The 20,554-nt window shown below is 37.8% G+C and overlaps 1 protein-coding gene across 2 annotated transcripts in view; it reads right to left on the bottom strand.

Moving 5' to 3' along the window:
* The window catches only part of LOC130222040 (NACHT, LRR and PYD domains-containing protein 12-like), a 417,646-nt gene that overhangs the window by 349,423 nt on the left and 47,669 nt on the right, over positions 1-20,554 (bottom strand). The gene's annotated exons all lie outside the window — the stretch shown is intronic.

The raw sequence follows: 20,554 nt of genomic DNA on the forward strand, positions 1-20,554 counted from the left end.
ACACACTCACAAAACTTGGCCATTTTAGTAAATTCAATTTCCCTATAGTGCATGTGTTTGGACTGTGTGGGAAACCGGAGCCCCCAGAGGAAACCCACACCAACACAGGGAGAACATGTCGGGACTCGAAGCAGTGACCTTCTTGCTGTGAGGCAACAGTGCTAAGCACTGAGCCATGGTGCCACCTAAGTTAAAAAAAATTGAAAATAATAAAAAAATGATAACAATAATAATAAATCAAATAAAATTTTCTATCAACAATTAAACTGTTAAATTAGTATTTTAAACTTTTGATACATTTTTTAAAAATGGCTTGTATTTTTTGTTAGCTTGCTTCAAAAATAAAATGAAAATAGAAGAATATATGTAGAACTTTTATTATTTTACAAAACTCATACGTTTGACATTATTCTCATGCCACTTTCTCACATTTCTTCTGTTTAAATTACGCTTACATTACCAAGGCAACAATGCATTTTTATTAACATTAATTCCAGAGAACTCTGTTATCAGCCCCAGTGAAAGAAGCCATATTCATGCTGACTGACTCAGGTCTGCTCAGAACATAAAAGACCATTCGGCTTCGCTCTTGTCTTAACAGGGAATAAACAGTCAAAAGAAATTTGTTCTAAATAAACAAAGAGTGAATAAATAACGGGGGCGATTGAGTGTGAAATAAAACCCAGCGGGAATAAGACTAAAAAAACAATCCAGCGCAGATTTCTAGGCTGATGATCTGGGTCCGCCTGTTAGTGATAGCCTAAACAGGGGTTCTCAATGTCTATATTAAAAGGTCCAAATCTGTATTTTTATTAAGGTCAAAGGTATGAAACAATTGACATTACATAACTTGTTTTTAATAAACATTGATAAGATGCATCACAGGCAGCACGGTGGCGCAGTGGGTAGCACAATCACCTCACAGCAAGAAGGTCACTGATTTGAGTTGGCGATTATCCAGCTTGATCATGATTAGGACCGGCCCTAACCAATTTGGAGCTCTAGGCAAGATTTTGGGTGAATTCTAGTACATTACACTGCTAGTGTACTTATACTCATAAGAAACTTGTTAGCTTTGTCTTGGACATTCTTTCCTTTAAATAAAGCAATTGTACATTCAAAATACTTAGAAGTTTTTGCAACTGTGGGACACGTTGAAAAAATCCGCAGCGCTCATGCATTGTGAAACCTGCGTAACGGCCTTTCATGCTGAAGTGTCAGAAAACTGAGTTTTGCAAGTGGACAAAACAAAAATTAAAACAATATGAGGATGATCTTATTTTGTCTAACCATGCTATGATGCAGAAAGGAGGGATGAAGAGTCAGGGAGGTAAGATTAGGCCTAAAACAGTTCACGATTCAGGTCTAAAAAGACAACAGATAATTCTCATTCATTCATTTTCTTTTCGACTCAGTCCCTTTTTTAATCAGGGGTCGCCACAGCAGAATGAACCGCCAACTTATCCAGCATATGTTTTACACAGCGGGTACCTTTCCAGCTGCAACCCAATACTTGGAACCATCGATACACACTCATACACTACAGTCAATTTAGTTCATCAGTTACATTTAGGACAATTTTCTGTTATTTATTTAGAATATTAATTGTATAATAATAATACTTTTATTTATTTAAATATTTTTAATATATTTATTTAAAAATATTATAAATAAATGGAGGGTGGGAGGCTTTTGAGGATAGGTCATGGTCCTGGTCCTCAGTACAAAAGACCGTGATGACATCATCATACAACTATGCATAATTCTGAATAATTTCTAAATGAAACTATGAGATGATTAATTATGCTATACTCATATTCTTGCACTTTGTCATTGACTACATATAAATAGACTATTTTCAAATTTTCAGAAATTTGTCATTATCAGATTCTCTCTTGCATATCCAACATGTAGGGCAGATACACTGCCACTCACAATCAGTAAATGTTTATTCTCACACAGAAGACTCACACTGTGGACACAGGAAAACTCAATCTCTCCAATGTCTCTCATCATAATATTACCTGAATATTAATATTTACACAAACCTTATTCTCTCTTTAATAAAAGTATAATATTGCTTGAATTTGTGGACTAAGTCCAGCGATTATCCATTCTGATTGTTGACTGGATTTAAATTTAACTCTACATTAAATCCATTTGTGCTTATATTGACTTAATATGCAACTACAAGCAAGATCATTATTACAACATTTTAGCTAATCCATCATTTAATTACTGTAAGTTTACACTTTTATACTGTAAGTTTACTCTTTATACTTTCCTAACTCTACCCCCCAAAATCAGAAGCTGATCTGGAATCGGGGATGAGTTTATTATAAGGAACACGTCCGTCAGTCAGCATGCAGGCTACACTGATTCAGAAGTTGCGATGATCGACGCACAGCTTTAACGAAAAAAAAGTGAAGGCAGACGTTTTTATATTTATATTAACGTGCTTTCAAGTCAAAAATAAAGCGAAAGCACAATTCTCTTGAACAGCTCTTGCAGTTCTATCACTTTTGAGATCGTCTGTGCTGACGGTAATGTCACTTTTCATAGAAAGATTAAACATAAGGGGGAAGTATTAGAAAAGGAAACGGGATGATAGCGGGATGTCATTACAAGAGTCACACAGTAAAACTGAATATTACGGAGTCAGGATTTGAGAAGCCATGGCCTAAGTCAAGCACTGAACGCATCTTTCTCTGGCTCAGAGCCAAAGCGCAAAACTTTGAATCCGTCAGTTCTTTGCGGATATATTGACACCAATATAAACAATAAAACAATATCTTTAGTATGTATAAACATCATCCCTGGAATATGAATATACAATTCAAACAAGCTCTTACCTTTCTTTGTTTTCTTTCAACATGTTGGTATAAGACAAATTATTGCTGATTTTGAAGACATTATTGTCCTAGACCTAGCCACGAATTGTGTGATATGGCTATTTCTGGTTACAGGTTTAAGGTACAGATGTTTTACAGCTGCCTGCCGGTGCGGTGGCAGAAATAAATGCTGGCAGCCAGAGAGTTTGCTAAATTCTTGTTATAGTTTCATGCTGTTATTTATTAATGTTTTATCTCTTTATTTGTGTTGTGAATGATGTGGACTCGACTGGACTCGTGATATTTTCAGAGTCCAAAATGTCCAAGTCCGAGTCAAGTCCGAGTACAATCAAAACTGGACTCGAGTCCGAGTCCAAGTTCGAGTACCCCAGCACAAGTGGATATTTCATATTTCAATTGTGAAGTGAAGTCAACCATGAGAAAACTCTTTGTTTAAAGGGCACCTGTATTTACCAGATATAATATTGCTCTAAAGTGTTTGTGGAATTTCTGCTCATAACATTATTATTTTGATTTATGTTCTTTGGGATTTTAAAGCATGTCTAAAATTAGCTGTTTTGATGCTCTCACTTCAAACTAAACCAAACAAGGAACTGAAGTGTAAGTTTGAACATAATCCTACCAAAATGAAGTTATTTTTGAGTTTGTTTGGTCAGATTGAAACAGCTCCCAGGAGAAGCAGTAGGTAATGCTGTCGCCTCATAGAAGGTCAAGAAGGTCGCTGGTTCGAGCCTTGGCTGGGTCAGTTGGCGTTTCTGTGTGGAGTTTGCATGTTCTCCCTGCATTCGCGTGGATTTCCCCCGGGTGCTCCGGTTTCCCCCACAGTCCAAAGACATGCAGTACAGGTGAATTGGGTAGGTTAAATTGTCCATTGTGTATGAGTGTGTATCGGTTTCCCAGTGATGGGTTGCAGCTGGAAGGGCATCCGCTGCATAAAACATATGCTGGATAAGTTGCTAGTTCATTATGCTGTGGCGACCCCAGATTAATAAAGGGACTAAGCCAAAAAGAAAATGAATGAATTAATGTATATTTATATTTGTTTTATTAAAAAACAAGCTTAGATTTGCCCACCTGTCAGGTTTTGGACCATATGGGGCACAGCATGTGTATTTAGATATAACTCAGTTTTTTGACCACACTTCATTATTATCGTTTATTTATTCATTTACTGAAAATTAGAACTGAATTTAGATATAGTTCTGAAACAAATATTTGCGCTTAACAAATGAAATTAATTATGTAGGCTAATGGATGTCTGTGCGTACAACACCATTTCCTTATCCATGAAAGAGAGAAAGTGAAAGTAAAGGCCGATTGGAGGAAGCTCATTCTTTATCCTCCCACTGCAGATGCTGTTTAACTGTTTTCTCGCTAGTGAAGTTTTTAGTTTTCCCACTTACAAAGTCCTCTAGGTAATAGCAAATGCATCATGGCGCGACGCAACTGACTCTTAAAGGGAATAGGAGATGAGACTCTAATTGGTTTATTCTCAAAACACACCTATAACTCATTAAGAGAATAAGCTCAACCCTGTTAGACCATGCGCCACGGTGCAGAGCATATTTTTCCATCCTTAAAATAGCAAAAGTGGATTCAAACACACCCTTAATGCTTTTGCGCTATGCGCTGTGGACTTTACGCCTAGATTGTCAAAATAGAGCCCTAAGTGTGATTAGCTCATTTCGAATGAGATGTTTGACTTCATGACAACTTGATATAAACAAATACATCATAAACATGTCTGTGTATTGATATTACCAAGTAGTGAACATAACTGCATAAATCTGTAATAAACATGATTGTCAAGTGGACATTATTATTGTGTCATGAATTTTATAACAGCGTCATTAAAATGTATGTGAATGTCATTAAAAATTCATGATGCTGTTATACATTTATTTGACAGCATGCTAACAATTTTAATGGCAAATTGTTTTTTTGTCCACTGTAAAATGACACTACTGTTCTAATGGCCTCTTGACAGTCATGTTTATGGCAGATTTAGGAAGTTATGTTGCCTTGGTCATCTCTGCATTTATAATCGCATAACTAAGCTACTGACACTTAATGACAATTGTCTTAAGCATTCATAACATCTCCTCCATATTCATGACATATCACAGCATGATTATAAAGGTATCACGACAGTCTTATGAGCACCCTTTCAAGTAAAGTGTTACCACTTTTCCATTTGTGACTGAAACTTGAGAAACTAACAGCTTCTGCACAGTTGACTGTGTGTTCGGGACGTCTGTCAAACTAATGTGACGTGGACTGTTTGTGTGTGTCTGTAGATTGTCTGGCTGTATGGTGACAGAGGAAGGCTGTGGTTTTCTGTATTTAGCTCTGACTTTAAACCCCTCACACCTGAGAGAGCTGGATCTGAGCTACAATCATCCAGGAGATTCAGGAGTCAAGCTGCTCTCTGAACAACTGGAGGATCCAAACTACACACTGGACAAACTCAAGTAGGTGGAGCATATACATGTTTAGAAAATTACAGGATTTTAACTCTTTAATTGCTAAATTAATAAATGATGTCACTGATTTGGTAAAAAAGACACAAAATGACTTATTTTCAATATAAAAAGTAATTGTGGACTGGAAGCTTTTAAACTTTTATCACAGTCTTGGGCATGTTTTATCTGTCTCAGGAGATGAACGAGGTTAAAGTTGAATTAATCATTGTGGTACGTCTGGTCAAAACGTCACAAAGATGCTTATTGTCTCACATGGGTTTATTTCTATTATTATAAGCAGACATATGGGTGTTGGGGTGTGTGTGGTTGTATAAACAAGTAGAAACAAAGAAATTAATATTAACCCACAGTATACAAATGCAATAAACAATAGTTTAAATGAACAGTAACAATAGTTAAAAAGACATTAAAGATATCCAGAAGGACTATTCTTCACTTTCTATAGCTTATTCATCAGTTTCTCAAATTTGGTGAGACCAGGGATCGTACCCGCATGCAATAATGATGTCACAGATGGGTGCGTTTCCCAAACAACGATGTAACTCACGGCTGAACTATCATAGTATGATGCATAGTTTGGGAAAAGCACGATGTAGTGACGAGTGTTTACCAAAACTTGTAGTTTCTCTGTCGCAGATCCATCGCTTGAACCAGGTTAGTTAAACCGTTAAAACACCCATAATGATGCTCTAAACGGGGTGGTAACAACTTATTTAAAAAAGAACACCATAATTTCTTTGTGCAAATTATATTGTTTTACACCAATATTAGTTTTGGTAAAAACATGCACTCGTTTTCTATATAATAATTGAAATATATGTATATGGCACATATAGGGGCAATAACATAAAACCACTTACAAAAGCTAACACATATTCTAATGTCATATATAAATCATATAAATAAAGTTAACCAATAAGGTTATTTATTAAAAAATGAAATTTAATATTTATTGTTTAATAGGAAATTAAAAACTACTTCAATAACAATATTAATTATGATGATGATGATGATTATAATGACGATTATTATTATTATTATTAAGTAGGATATTGTTTTCTTTTTTTGTTTTTTTTAAGTCTACTTTTACAATTTGACACATGCAAACCACTGCAGAAATGTTCTAAGCAACAGGTCCATGTCATATAGAGTAGGCCACAGATACATTTCTTAATAAATAACCTATTATAAATTAAAAGCATTAACGTATGCTATGTTTTTTGTTTTCACAAGGTTTGGAGACGTAACATAAATTCCGTTTTTAAATAATAGGTCAAGTATAGCTTTCGTCATGAGCCACAACTGTGTTTAAAATGACATCAATGTTTTCAAAATGCACTGAGAAGGCAGCACAATTGTTAACATGAAGATCGCTAAAACTGAACTGTAAAAATACTTTGAAAGCAAATTATACCCAAGAGAGATAACTTTATTGCTTTAAAAAAATAATAATTCCAAGTTTAAATGTTAGAATGTTCTAAACGGGCATAGGGTGGACTGGGAATAGAACACAGCCAGGAACTATGTTTCTAACTACAGCTCCAGAGATGTAGTTACAAGCATAGACGTTTGCAACGCAGCTTGCGAATGTTCATTGAAACGACAGATTTGGGAAACGCCAAATGAACAAACTATGTTTGTAACAACGCAACTTTTGACCTTAGTTGGCTAACGATAGTATTCGGAAATGCACCCCAGTATTGCACGTGCGGTAGCATGACTATGCATTTCTTACCATATATGGCAACCTCATCAAATCATTTAATAACATTTAATTAAACTCAATGGAAAACAAATATACTTCTGCTTGATACAAACAATAAGAATAAACTATAAAACAGATGTTAATCATGCAAATAGGTGATATAAACTAGCTGACTTTACAGTACAAAGTAATTAAACTAAACATCTTATGGTGATAACCCTTAAACAACATGATAAATATGATCAAGAAACAGAGAAACTTACATTTAGATGCATGCACACAATTAAACAACACCACTAGGAAGGAGGACATCTCTAATGTGCTCCATAGTCTACAGACTATTACCAACTGACACACTTATGACATACTTTCTAGAACATTCAAACCATACTCTGTATTTCCAAAAGAGGGCAGCAACAGTCTACAGTCCTTAAGTATACACTTAAGTAACACTTTGCAACAACCAAACCCCCCCCCCCCCCCCCCCCCCCCCCCAGACCAACCCCCCCCAAAAAAAAAAAAAAATTTGCACAGTCAAATATGCTGTCCATGAGGGGTGCTACAGGTCTGACATTGATATTCTGTCCCTAATTCTGACCTCAGCATTTCTGATTCGTCCATTCGCACTGGGGAAAACATTAGTAAGCTCTAGATAACTGTGGGTCCATAATCATGTCTGACTGCACTTGGTCTCTTTATCTCTGTCATTTACATTGAGTTTGTAGGTTGGTCAGGTAGTGCTTTGTGAAGTGCATCCAGAACTGATCCGCGAGCACTTGTGAGTGTCTCCACCTTCGGCGGCTTAAGAGCTCTGTTTCATGGTAAACTGTTTGCGGGAGTGAAGGGTCTAGCCGCACCATGAGAAAAAGATTTGGAGTCACCGGGTTGGGGTCAGCAATGTCTGTTGACACATATCCCAGAGGTTTTGAATTCAGAATTCATTCTATTTCAGTGAAAACAGTGTTCAAGACTTCCTCTTCCATGCTTTGTCCTTGTATGGTGGCATACAGGACAGATTTGACAGATCTAATCTCACATTCCCATTCTCCTCCAAAATGGGGACTACCGGGAGGATTGAATCGAAGTTGAATCTGTTTTTTGGCAAGCTCTTTCTGCAGGGTGGGACACAGGGATGTGAATGACTGTTGGAGTTCCCTTTTTCCCCCTTTAAAGTTTGTGCCTTGATCTGATAATAGCTTTAAAGGTTTCCCTTGCCAGGATATGAAGCACCTTAGTGCCATCAGAAATGAGTCCGTATCATCAGTATAAGTATTTGAACAAAATGTTTTTCACTTCGTCTGCATAATTTAACAGTAAAGGGGCCAAAACAGTACATTCCTTTGGAGAAGAGGTAGGTAAATCAACCATCTGAGGCACTGTTGGTTCAGCTCACCACCTCTCTGCCACGTAAAATACAATATTTACGGTGCATCTCTGCAAAGACCTGTTCCGCACTAGGATGATGAAGCTTTATGTCTGTTTCCTGAATAAGAAGTTGGGTAATTTTGTAAGATGGATCTAAAACAATTGGGTGGACAGCATCTGCATCTAACTGAAGACTGTGGCGTAGTCTCCCACCGACTCGGGTGAGTCCAACTGTACTATCATTTTCAGGTGCTAATGTTATGAGGCGACTAGAGCATGGTGCTGGCTTACCGGCGACTAGAGCATTGATGTCCTCAGGAAAGCTGTCAATTTGAACTTTCCGTAGAATATTTCTTTATGACTATAATCCTTAGCTGAAGGATATTCATCTTTACCTCCCGCCCCATGCAGAAGTTGCAAAGAGTGCAAAAAGTGAAAATGGCCAATCGGTCACCCACTTGCTCTCAGGATATTCTCCTTGCTGCTGCATCGTGACTGCACCTACAGACAATGGCGGCGACGTATGGCGGCAGGGCAGGAGCTGCAGGTACAAACGCGGCCGGTTTTAAACAAAAAAATGATCTATTTGATCTTTTATTTAGATTCAGTCAGGGTCGAAATGTTGGCGATGTGATACAGAAAAGTGTTATCACTGGTTATATTATGGTAATTTTACTTCTATCAACACGCTGCTGCTGGGAAACAAACACAAATCAGCGGTGGACAGGCACGCAAGCAGCTGTTACAACCTTTGGTCTAAGAAGTCAATTTACCTGTTTCTCCGTGATGTTAAATGAGGGGAAAGTGGCTCCTTCAACAAAACATTTGCGATCGATAGAGAGAAGAAAACCATCTCATCTATTTCGGAGAACAATCAGCTACTTAGCCATCATGCTTCTTTTGGCGAGCTATGTCCATCAAAATCCGGGACCTAACAATAATTTTAACAAAAACGACGCACAACCTTTTGGATTTAAAACACTACAGTTCAACATCAAACTACGGGCGTACAATGAAATTAAGGATTTTCGACCATTCAAAACTGCAAACCACGAGAGACTACTATGGGATCCGTGCTCAAAGCCTAAAGGATTACTTGTTGGACATTTAAACATCGGAAGCGTTGTCTCAAAAACGGAGCAAGTGGAACAGTTACTTACGAACTCAAATCTTGATTTACTCTGCTTATCGGAAACGTGGTTGAACGAATTATCCCCGAACACTGCATATCTCGTTCCGGGATATGAAGTCTTCAGAAAGGATCGACAGCTCGGAAAAGGTGGTGGATTGCTTATGTACGTGAAGGAGGGCATTAAATGTAAGGAAATAGAATTTAATTCCATAAAGGATATAGAATATATTGCTGTAACAGTTGTTTTATCTCAATGTATGTCATTTACTGTAATGGGTATATATAGACCTCCTTCATCAAAGAATGGGTTTTATGATAATTTTAAAAATCTTATGAAACAGCTCGACCCAAAAAAAGAATTAATTTTGGTTGGAGATTTTAATATTAATTGGACTGAAAAGTTACATAGGAAAAAGCTTCAGGAAATAGTAAATAGTTTTGATCTAGTGCAGTTAATTCAGGGGCCTACTAGAATTACTTCATCATCTGAAACCCAAATTGACTTGATCTTTAGTAATAAACCAGAAAGACTAACAAAGTCAATAAACTTATTAACAGGGATATCAGATCATAATCTTATATTAGTGGTAAGAAAATTAACAAAGCATAGGTTTTTATATCAACAAGATAAAAGAAATGTGTTAAATGTTATACCGAAAAAGCTTAAAAATGAATTTGAAGAGGAAATGAAAAAATTAGATTGGAGTGAGATATTATCTACAGATAATCTAGAAAATGCATCTGAGCTGAGTGTTTAATGGAAGAAATTAATAAAACCAAAAGTAAATTTAGTAGAAATATCACCGTCTCTAAAAAAAAGCAAAGTTTACCTTGGTTAAGTGAACAATTGTGGAAATTAATGAGACAGAGGGATCATGCCCTAAAGAAATCAATTAAATCAGGATTAGCCCATGATAAAAGAACATTTCAGGAACTGCGTAATAAAGTTGTAAAGGAACTAAGACAAGCGAAAGCAATATTTTTTATTGATCTTATAAATAATGCAAAAGGGAATAGTATATTAGTATAGTATATATAGAATATTAATAAAGTGCAAAAAAAGAAAAATAATAATAAAGCTATTGAGTTACAATCTCAGGGATGTTTAATTCAAGATAAGTATCAAATTGCTAGGGTATTCAATCATTTTTTATAGATTCAGTCCAAGATTTAGCACAAGGATTTTAGTGTGAGAAGTAAAGACATTATATTACCAAATTATGATTTTACTGTTTTTAATATTTCTGAAGTATCTGAATCTTGTATACTAAACATTTTAAGTCAACTCAGGAGTTCTAGAGCCAAAGATGTCTTTGAATGTGACTCAGCATTCTTTAAAAAGTATGCAAATGTTTTTAGTACACCTTTAACTCACCTTGTTAATTTATCAATAAGACAATCTTTTGTCCCAAGTGCTTGGAAGTCAGCAGTAATAACACCCATATTTAAGACTGGTGATCCTGCTAATCTTGTTAAATATAGGCCTATCAGTATTTTACCAATTGCCTCTAAAGTAATTGAAAAGGTTGTTTGTAATCAGCTGGTAGAGCATTTAAATTTAGATAAATTTCCCTTACATTCTATGCAGTTTGGATTTAGAGCACGTCATTCAACAGAGACTGCAAACTGTTACTCTATTGAACAAATTAAATCCAGTCTAGATAGGGGGGGAGTTGTTGGTGCGGTCTTTCTTGATTTTAAAAAGGCCTTTGATAATGTTAATCACAATGTACTTTTACCTAAATTATCGAGGTTTCATTTTTCTGTTAATGCATTATCATGGATGGAGTCATATTTAAAATCGAGGAAACAATGTACAAGAATTAATGGCGCATACTCACTATTCATCAATTGTAATTTTGGAGTTCCACAAGGGTCAATTCTTGGACCAATTTTGTTTAGTTTATACATTAATGATTTGCCTTCAGTGTGTTCAGATGTTCAGGTTCAAATGTATGCAGACGACACAGTAGTATATACTCATGCAAAAACCAAAGAACAAGCTGCTAACAAACTTACCGCTGCACTCAAGAAAGTTTCAGACTGGTTATATTGTTCATGTCTTCCCCTCAATGTAAGTAAAACTGTTGGAATTTTTTTTTCAATTAAGAAAAATGAGGAGCATTGCTCAGATATCTTAGTTAATGGAGAAGTAATAAATATAGTTCATCATTTTAAATATTTAGGTATAATTAATGACTCTAACTTAAATTTTAAAAAACACATTAAGAAGGTCTCCAAAAGTGCTAGAGCGAGTCTGAGGATTTATAGAAACATTAGGCATCAGTTACCTTTGGCTGCTGCTAAACTTTTTATGAATACAATGATTTTCCCTCACTTATCTTATTGTGCTACAAGCTGGTCCCACACGAACATTACAACATTAAAACCATTGTATGTTATTTATAAACAAACTGTTAAAATTTTAGCTAAAAAGCCAAGGAGCTATCATCATTGTAACTGTTTTGCACAATATAAATTACTAACATTCGACAGTTTCTTATTTTATGCTGATGTGTTTTTAATGTATAAAATATTTAATGATCTTGCACCACCACCCCTTAAACAATGTGTGATTGTCGGCAAGGAGAATATAAGACAGACTAGGTCATCGGTTAGAGGTGATTGTTCGGTTAAGCTTAGGAGAACTGCTTTTGGACAATCAGTTTTTTCAGTTAAAGCAGCAGAAAGATGGAATAAAATACCAGTGCATATCAGAGAGAGTACCACTTTTAATCATTTTAAAATTTGGCTTAAACAAAATCAGATATGCAGCCACTGATTTTATTTTATTTTATTGACAATGATGTATTGTATGTATTGTACTGTAAGTGTATATTGTATTATTTTTTACTGTTAAATTTGTTACAACTTCCTGCCCAGGGACTGCAGATGTAAATTAGCTTTATAGCTAACTCTGGCACAACATGTCATGTTGTACATTGTCCCTGTATAAATAAATTAAAAAAAAAAAAAAAAAAAAAAAGTTGCCTCAACCAAGGCTTTGAAGCTGTCAAACTATAGTGGATCAGGCAATGGCTGTACATCGACTGTTACGTGACTACAGAAAGTAGGCTTCTTTAATTCAACAGGATTCTCCTTTGCACATACATCAGGGATAACAGGCCAGTGGCACAGATATTCCAGAGTTTCCCAGATATTCTGGTCCTTGTCTTCAGGTTTTGTCTGTGGCTAGCTCCTTCAGAATCTTCCTGTGAGTGATACAGTCAAATAAGTTATTGCAGAATTCCCTGTACTGCCAGGTGTGTGCACTTGTAAGCGCCTGTATTTTGGCAATGCTGATGCCTACGAATACTTTGTAATGGCAGAATTCTGACTGAGGCCATGTTAGGATAGTAGTAGAATCAGTTGCTTTGCCCATAGACTCTGTATAAGGATCTTGGTTCAAGTAATGTAGGGGACAAGGAATCCAAATGGGTCACACTGGCATGCTACTACCTTATACATGTTTCTCATTGTGGGGGTTGAACAGTTGTCAAGACTGGTTTGGTTTACAAGAGTATCAGACTGGCACATCCATCATAATCCTAAAGCAAGTTTTTGAAAATCTGATTCAGTTTTGTTGAGCCAACATTCACAGATTTGGCAGATGTTCAATGACATTAGGAAAATTGCATGCCCACTGTCGTAATTCAAATCCTCTTTCCACCAACAGATTCCTCCCCGCTCTTTAGCTTCATCAGGTGTTGCGACACTCTGTAGCCAATTTTCTACATAAAAAAACATCTTTCCAGTGAGTGGCAGACTGGCTGACTGTGATCAAACTATGTGCCTTTGTAGTGCATTTGTTGCCCAACACGGACTTCAAGTTTCAAATGGGAGCACTTTCCACTCTCAGACTCTGGGGAGTTACTCTCTCTTTAAATCACGCCATAAGAATCCAAGTAGGGCTTATCCCCAGGCTGTAGTCTTACTTGATGGAACATCCCTTTTATATCACTACTAAAGGCTACAGCATGCTCCCTGAAGCGCAGCAACACTCCAAGTAATGAGGAGGGCTGGTCAAGGGAAGCAGGTTGTTCAGGTTCTTGCCCTGATTTGAGAATGAGCAGTTAAAACAACTTTTTGCCATTATGGCTCACCATGTGGTAGGGAATAAACCATGATTCTTCATTTTTCTCCATTAGTTTCTGTTCTGGTGCTTCAACCACACTACCTGCCTCTTTCAGTCTCTTAATTTCAACTCTTTATGCCTCTGACTTTATTGGATCTTTAGCCAGGCGAGTCTCAGTGCTGCGCAGATTCGGCATAACAACTTGTTTAGTAGCTTGTAATCTGGGCATGTCCTTAACTCTTAAGAGAGGTGTGGAATATTGTTGTGTCCCATTGACAACAATTCTGGTTGTCTTTGCCTCTAACATGTCGACAGCTTCTTGATCTTGTTTGGATCTGGTGGCAAGTTTCTCGCTTCTGTAGGGCAGTAAATCTAGTTGCCAGAGTTTCTCAATGTGTCTGAACAGCTCATTATAAGGGCTACAGATCGATATTTTGAGACACTGTTGGGTCAAAAGCTGACACTTTTGGTGCACATAGCGTCTGAATTCTGCTCGTAATTCATGGGGCAACTTGGACAACAGTCTTGTTGCATGTGAGCCACAACGAAGCTCTACTCTGCCACTATGCCCCAATTGATTCAGCATGTCTAACAGAGCTCTTACTTTCAACGCAAACCTCTTTAGTCCACTAGCATCCTGAATACCTATTATAGAATATTCTATTAAGTCAGCAATTCGCCTCAATGCAAGCTGGTGGGGCTGCCCATATTGTTCTGCGAGAGAGGCCATGGTATCTGAATAAGGCTTACTGGAATTGATTTAGGAGTCTGCAATGAGAAGAGCATCCTCAAACTTCAAGTGTTCTAGAGGATTTGATATTTAAACCTTTCAGTAGATTCCTTGGGTTAAAGATTGTCCAATGAAACCTTCAGTCATGCAAATTCCAGTGGGTCTCCCTCAGGGATTGTTGGCTTTGGGCCTCTGTACATCCTTTGTTGTTGAGGGTAAGTGGATGCTAATTATCTGATTTTACCTTAGCATTTGTATGCTCACAAAACTGGCCTCAGTTCAGCGTATTCTGCATTGGAATGACACAGAAATTTCAGGGTTTGCTGAAAGGATGGTTATTTAACCAATAATGAGGGACAATATTGTGAAACATAAGCTTGACAGCATCAGATCCTATCAATGTTTTAAAGTAGAATGCCCTAGTTGCACTTTTCTAAAAGTGGTACATTTTCAAGAAACACACACACACACACACACACACACCGAAAGAATAACCAATAACTGTTGAAGTGAAAATAAAGTATTGCTATTTGTATTACAATTATGATTATGTAAATATTTAAATCAGTGATTACAGCAAGTCACATATCACAAATCACATACTTTGAGCTCAAAATTATTTAATTATTAGTCTTTTTACAGATAGTGAAGATCCATTTCACAGAAAATAAAAATATAGATCATATTTAAAGTAATATATTGTTAATATGGCACACTTAATATAATTATATAAATCTTGTTTACGTTCATTCTGCAGACACTGTAAAAGTTTGTGAAGTTTATTTATAAGTGATCAAGTGCTTATCATTGTTCTCCGCTGCTCACTCATCAGCTCATGTTTGATTCTCCAATCAGATTGTTCCTAACTCACTATAAATAACCAGAGTTTTCTTATCTCATCATCTTAAAGATTCACCCCTACTCCCCCTCCTTTCCAGATGGGCAACACAGTGGCTCAGTGATTAGCACTGTTGCCTAACAGCAAGAATGTCTTTGGTTAAAGTCCCTACTAAACAAGATGACATTTCTATGTGGAGTTTGCTCATTCTCCCCATGCTCGCATGGGTTTTCCCTGGGTTCTCCAGTTTCCTCTCTCAGTCAAAAAAACACACAACCCAAGTAAATTGAACATACCAAATTGATACCATAGCCAATCTCTTAGCGAGAGCACCTCTTCTCAGCCACCAAATATTTTGTCATTAGCCAGAAATAAGCCAGGGGGAGTTCATCGAGATCTACCTGAGCTCAAACTCCCCTCTCGCCCTACAAATAGGGGGGAGCCCAGGGCTTGAGGATCTCATAAGCTCCGCGTTCTGTCCCATGCCAAACAAGCTTTATTATCAATCATCAGCTAAGTGTGAACTCTTGAAATTATTTTAATAAATAATGATTGCATATCAATTGATGTTTGATCAGAATAATTCTGACTGCAGATTCACATCTGCTTAAAATAAAGTGTGTTTAGTGTTTGTTTACTGACTGAATGGCAATCTGTGTGTGTTTACAGTTTTGATCATGGAGAAGAGAAGAGGATTACAGCAGGACTACGCAAATGTATGTCTACACACACACACAATCTCAAACGTGCGCACACGCGCACACACACACACACACCTATAGTGAGTGTTGTGATGTATCTCTTTTTGTGTTCAGATGCCTGTTTTCTCACACTGGATCCAAACACAGCACACACTGAAATAATTCTGTCTGAGGAGAACAGAAAAGTGAAGTGTGTGAGAGAGAAACAGCCATATCCTCGTCATCCAGACAGATTTGATCATGTGTTTCAGGTGTTGTGCAGAGAGAGTGTGTGCGGACGCTGTTACTGGGAGATTGACTGGAGTGGAGATTTCGGTGTGTTTATATCAGTGTCATATAAGAACATCAGGAGGAAGGGAGAAAGTAAAGAGTGTTGGTTTGGATGTAATGATAAGTCTTGGAGTTTGATCTGCTCTTCCTCCAGTTCCTCATTCAAACACAATGACAGACGGACTGAACTCCTTGTAAAGCCAATCAGCAGAATAGGAGTGTTTGTGGATCACAGTGCAGGAACTCTGATCTTCTACAACATCTATAGAGACTCAATAAGCCTCATCCACTCAGTCCAGACCACATTCACTGAGCCTCTCTATCCTGGGTTCAGTGTTGGTACTGGATCTTCAGTGAAACTGTGCTGAAGACTGAGAGACTGAGGAGAGATTTACCCATAATCCTCTGCTCTGCAGGATCAGTCAGTAGCAGTGAGATGTTCTGGAGTCACCTCTGTGTGTGACAATATCAAATCAACCAGAGGTGCAGTTCTGTGGGTGGGTGCGCATTTATCTTTGTTTTTTTCAGTCTTCATTTGACAATAAACATAACAAAATATATTTTGTGACTGAAATTGTGTGATTGAGCATTTTTGAAATAAAGACTTAAAATCCACAGACATATCACCCTGCAGCCCAAGACTGGTTACTCACCGAAGCTATGCAGGGCTGAGCCTGGTCAGTACCTGGATGAGCGACAACGTGTGAAACCAGGTTGCAGTTGGAAGTGAGGTTAGTGAGGCCAGCAGAGGGTGCTCAACCCGCAGTTTGTGTGAGTCCTAATACCCCAGTAAAGTGAAGGGGACACTATACTGTCAATGAGCGCCGTCTTTCGGATGAGACATTAAACTGAGGTTTTAACTCCCTGTGGTCAACAAAAATCCCATGGCACTTCTCATAAAGAGTAGGGGTGTGTCCTCCCTGGTCAAAATCCCTCCATCAGGCCTTACCCATTATGGCCTCCCAATCATTCCTGTCCACTGAATTGGCTAAATTACTGTCTCTCCACTCCACCAATAGCTGGTGTGTGGGGGAGTGCACTGGCGTCGCTGTCCTGTGGCTGCTGTCGCATCATCCAGGTGGATGCTGCACTCTGGTGGTGGTGTGAAGAGACGCCCCCCTGCATCATGATTGTGAAGCACTTTGGATGTATGGCCATTCACAATAAATGTGCTTTATAAATACATATGACATTACGTTAAATACAATGAAATAAAAACACAAGGCTGCTCTTAAATTGTCTAAATTTGCTAGTAAAATAGGTAACTTTAAGCTTCACTAAGTAACAAAATAATCTTAAAAGCCATGATAATCTTCAGAATTGTGCTCCTGCATAGTATTGTATTCTTAAAACAAGATCAGTAATATTTGTGTCATTGAGAAATGAGCTTTTAACTCATGACTAGATAAGGAGTTTTTTAGTGTTGGATTGACAAAAGTGGGAAAACACAGTTTAGCTGAAACTTTTTCTCTGCGCTACAGAGACTTTTATCTGTTTCGGTGGTGTGTCTCCATCATTCAGTGTCAGATGATACAGTAATTAGTGGTATTGTGGGAAAGAGCAAATAATCAGGAAAATTGCATTTAATTATTGCTAGAGAATTGCAGTTGAGCCATTCCAGCAGATTATATGTTTACAAATCTGCATAAAAATGACTTCTAAAACACATTTTGTTATCAAGCATAGTGTCCTGCATACTAATCTCACTGAACATGTAGAATCTAATTATTTAAAAAACATGTAAAAATGTAGTATTTTATGCATATCCCTGTTCTCAACGCAACATTTCAACATCAAGTATAATAATTCAAATCATTCACAGATGATACAGCTCTATGTGCCATCTGAGCTTTACATATATTTATTTTAAAATAAGTACATAACATGTGAGATAATTTACATGCTTTATTCATTCCCCAGGTTTTTATTCTTGTTACCCAATCACTTTTCAACCAAGGCTCATTCTGAAAATGTAGTCCCGAGGATGTTTCTGGAGACCACGAAATACGTCTTACGAGGTACGTATTTTTGCAGTTTTTGGTTTTCGCGAATCCGCAAAAGGCCGCTGTGTGCGCCTTTTTGGCTTCTCAGACGTCTCTCACTTGTGCCGTTCGCGCCCGCGCTGTTCTCCCATGAACCCACCAGAGGCCGCTGTCGAGCGAACGTCTGTCTGTCCGACTGGCTGAATAATTGACTGGGCGACCGGCCAATCAGCCAAAAATCGGCCAAAAGAAAAGCCCTCGTCCGATAATTTTTTTTTTTACCACGTTTTCGGATTTTACCACACTCACCCTGTTATGAACCTCTTCGCTTTATTTCTTGGATTCTGTTTTAGTCTTATCTGATTTCTGGAACCGCTCTTCCCCGGACTCGAACCCGGTCGTCGTGGTCAGCTCCTCTCTGAGTCTCGAGTCTGCCGATGCACAGGACAGGCTAACCAGACAAACCGGTTGCGGCGGGAAAGCCCTCCACACAAAGGTAAGCGGTCAGCCGGCAAACGCTAAAAGAAACGGCGTCATACCGCCCCGCAGCATTCGCTTAAAAAACTAAATGCAGCCATACATACCTCCGGCTACATAATTCGCAGTCTCCAGAAACGTCCTCGGGACTACGTTTTCAGAATGAGCCTGGGTTGATTATTTTGCTTGTTTTAAGGAAAACTCATTTAATAATGGCATATTAGTTCTCAAAACAAAACAGTGTGTTTTGCTTATCTAGAAAATGCTTCTTGATATGAGAATTTTTTTTGCAGTGCACAAACAAAATAAAAGTAAAGGCAGAATCGCACTGTAACTAGAAAGACAAGATCTAAGAACTAAAAAAAAACACTTGAAGCTGGAGTAGGAAACTACAAAACGTTTTCAAACTACAAAAAGTCTTTCAATGTTTTGTGTATGTACCCCTGATAATGGATTAACAAACCTAATGCTGTGGTTCACTGTGTGATGTTGGTATCCTCTCTCTGAAAGACTAGAGTATGCACGCCAATCATCACTATGAATGATGCTGCCTTTCTTTACATGTTTCGCTATGATTGCTATCAGGGTCTTCCAGTCCCGTTTGTCCACCAGTCGTAAAACTGGTTTTCAGGAAGGCAAAATTTCAACCATTCCAAATACCCAGCTTTTCCTTTTCCACAGACCTCCAAAATGGCCTCTGGCACACTGAAAAAGTAAAGAAATTTAACTGATGTAGAGTCATCAGTGACAGATGAATCCTGTGATGACACCTCTTCGAGCTCCAGTTCAGAAGAGACTCAGAGAAGAAAAACTAAAGCAAGAAACAGAGAAAGAACAAGAAGAAGAAGGACAAGAAGAATAAATATGACAAGATAAACGAGGTCCAGTTTTAATTTTATGGTAGTTATTTCTGTTTACATCATAATAATTCTCTCACACACACATACAGTTCATGGTCACTCTCTTATACACTCACACGTCACACACACACACTTGCACACTCTCACTCACACACATATTGTACACACACTTGTTGCATACACACACACTTGTACACACTCTCACTAACACAGAGAGTAGATTTGCTATGTCGCTTATTGTTAAGGCCATGTTTATTGTATGTTTCTTTGTTCAATAATGTTTCTGTTTACTGTTAAATTGTAGAAGCAAAAAAGTGCAGCACAATAAGCTCAGCTTATAATGCCAAAAAAATATATTATATTGAGATCAGATGCAAAAACCTTTAAATGCCGTCTAAATTCATTAAATTTTTTCCCTTTTTTAATCCTGGGTCGCCACAGCGGAATGAACCACCAACTTATTCAGCACATGTTTTACACAGCAGATGCCCTTTTAGGTGCAACCCATTACTGGGAAACATCCATACACACTCATATTCACTACGGACAATTTGAGCTTACTCAGTTCACCTGTACCACATGTCTTTGGACTTGTGGGGGAAACTGGAGCACTCAAAGGAAGCCCACACCAACATGGAATGTCACAGAAATGCCACCTGACCCAGCCAAGGCGAACGTGCTACCCACTGCGTCACCTCGTCATCTAAATTGTATTTCTAAAATTAGTTATTTTTCAGCCTACTATGTTAAAGACAATAAAAAAACAATTCTTTGCCACAAAATAGTTAAATTACTGAACTGAGCCTGAAAAAATGATGAATTTTAGAAAAAAAAATTTATATAGCGGCTGCATGGTGGTGCAGTGGGTAGCACGTTCGCCTCACAGGAAGAAGGTCACTGGTTTGAGCCTCGGCTGGGTCAGTTGGTGTTTCTGTGTGGAGTTTGCATGTTCTCCCGGTGTTCACGTTGGTTTCCTCTGAGTGCTCCGGTTCCCCCACAAGTCCAAAAACATGTGGTAGAGGTGAATTGGGTTGGCTAAATTGTCCCTAGTTCATGTGTGTGAATGATTGTGTATGGATGTTTC

This window comes from Danio aesculapii, chromosome 4 (genome assembly GCF_903798145.1).
Source record: "Danio aesculapii chromosome 4, fDanAes4.1, whole genome shotgun sequence".
Classification (NCBI taxonomy): Eukaryota; Metazoa; Chordata; class Actinopteri; order Cypriniformes; family Danionidae; genus Danio; species Danio aesculapii.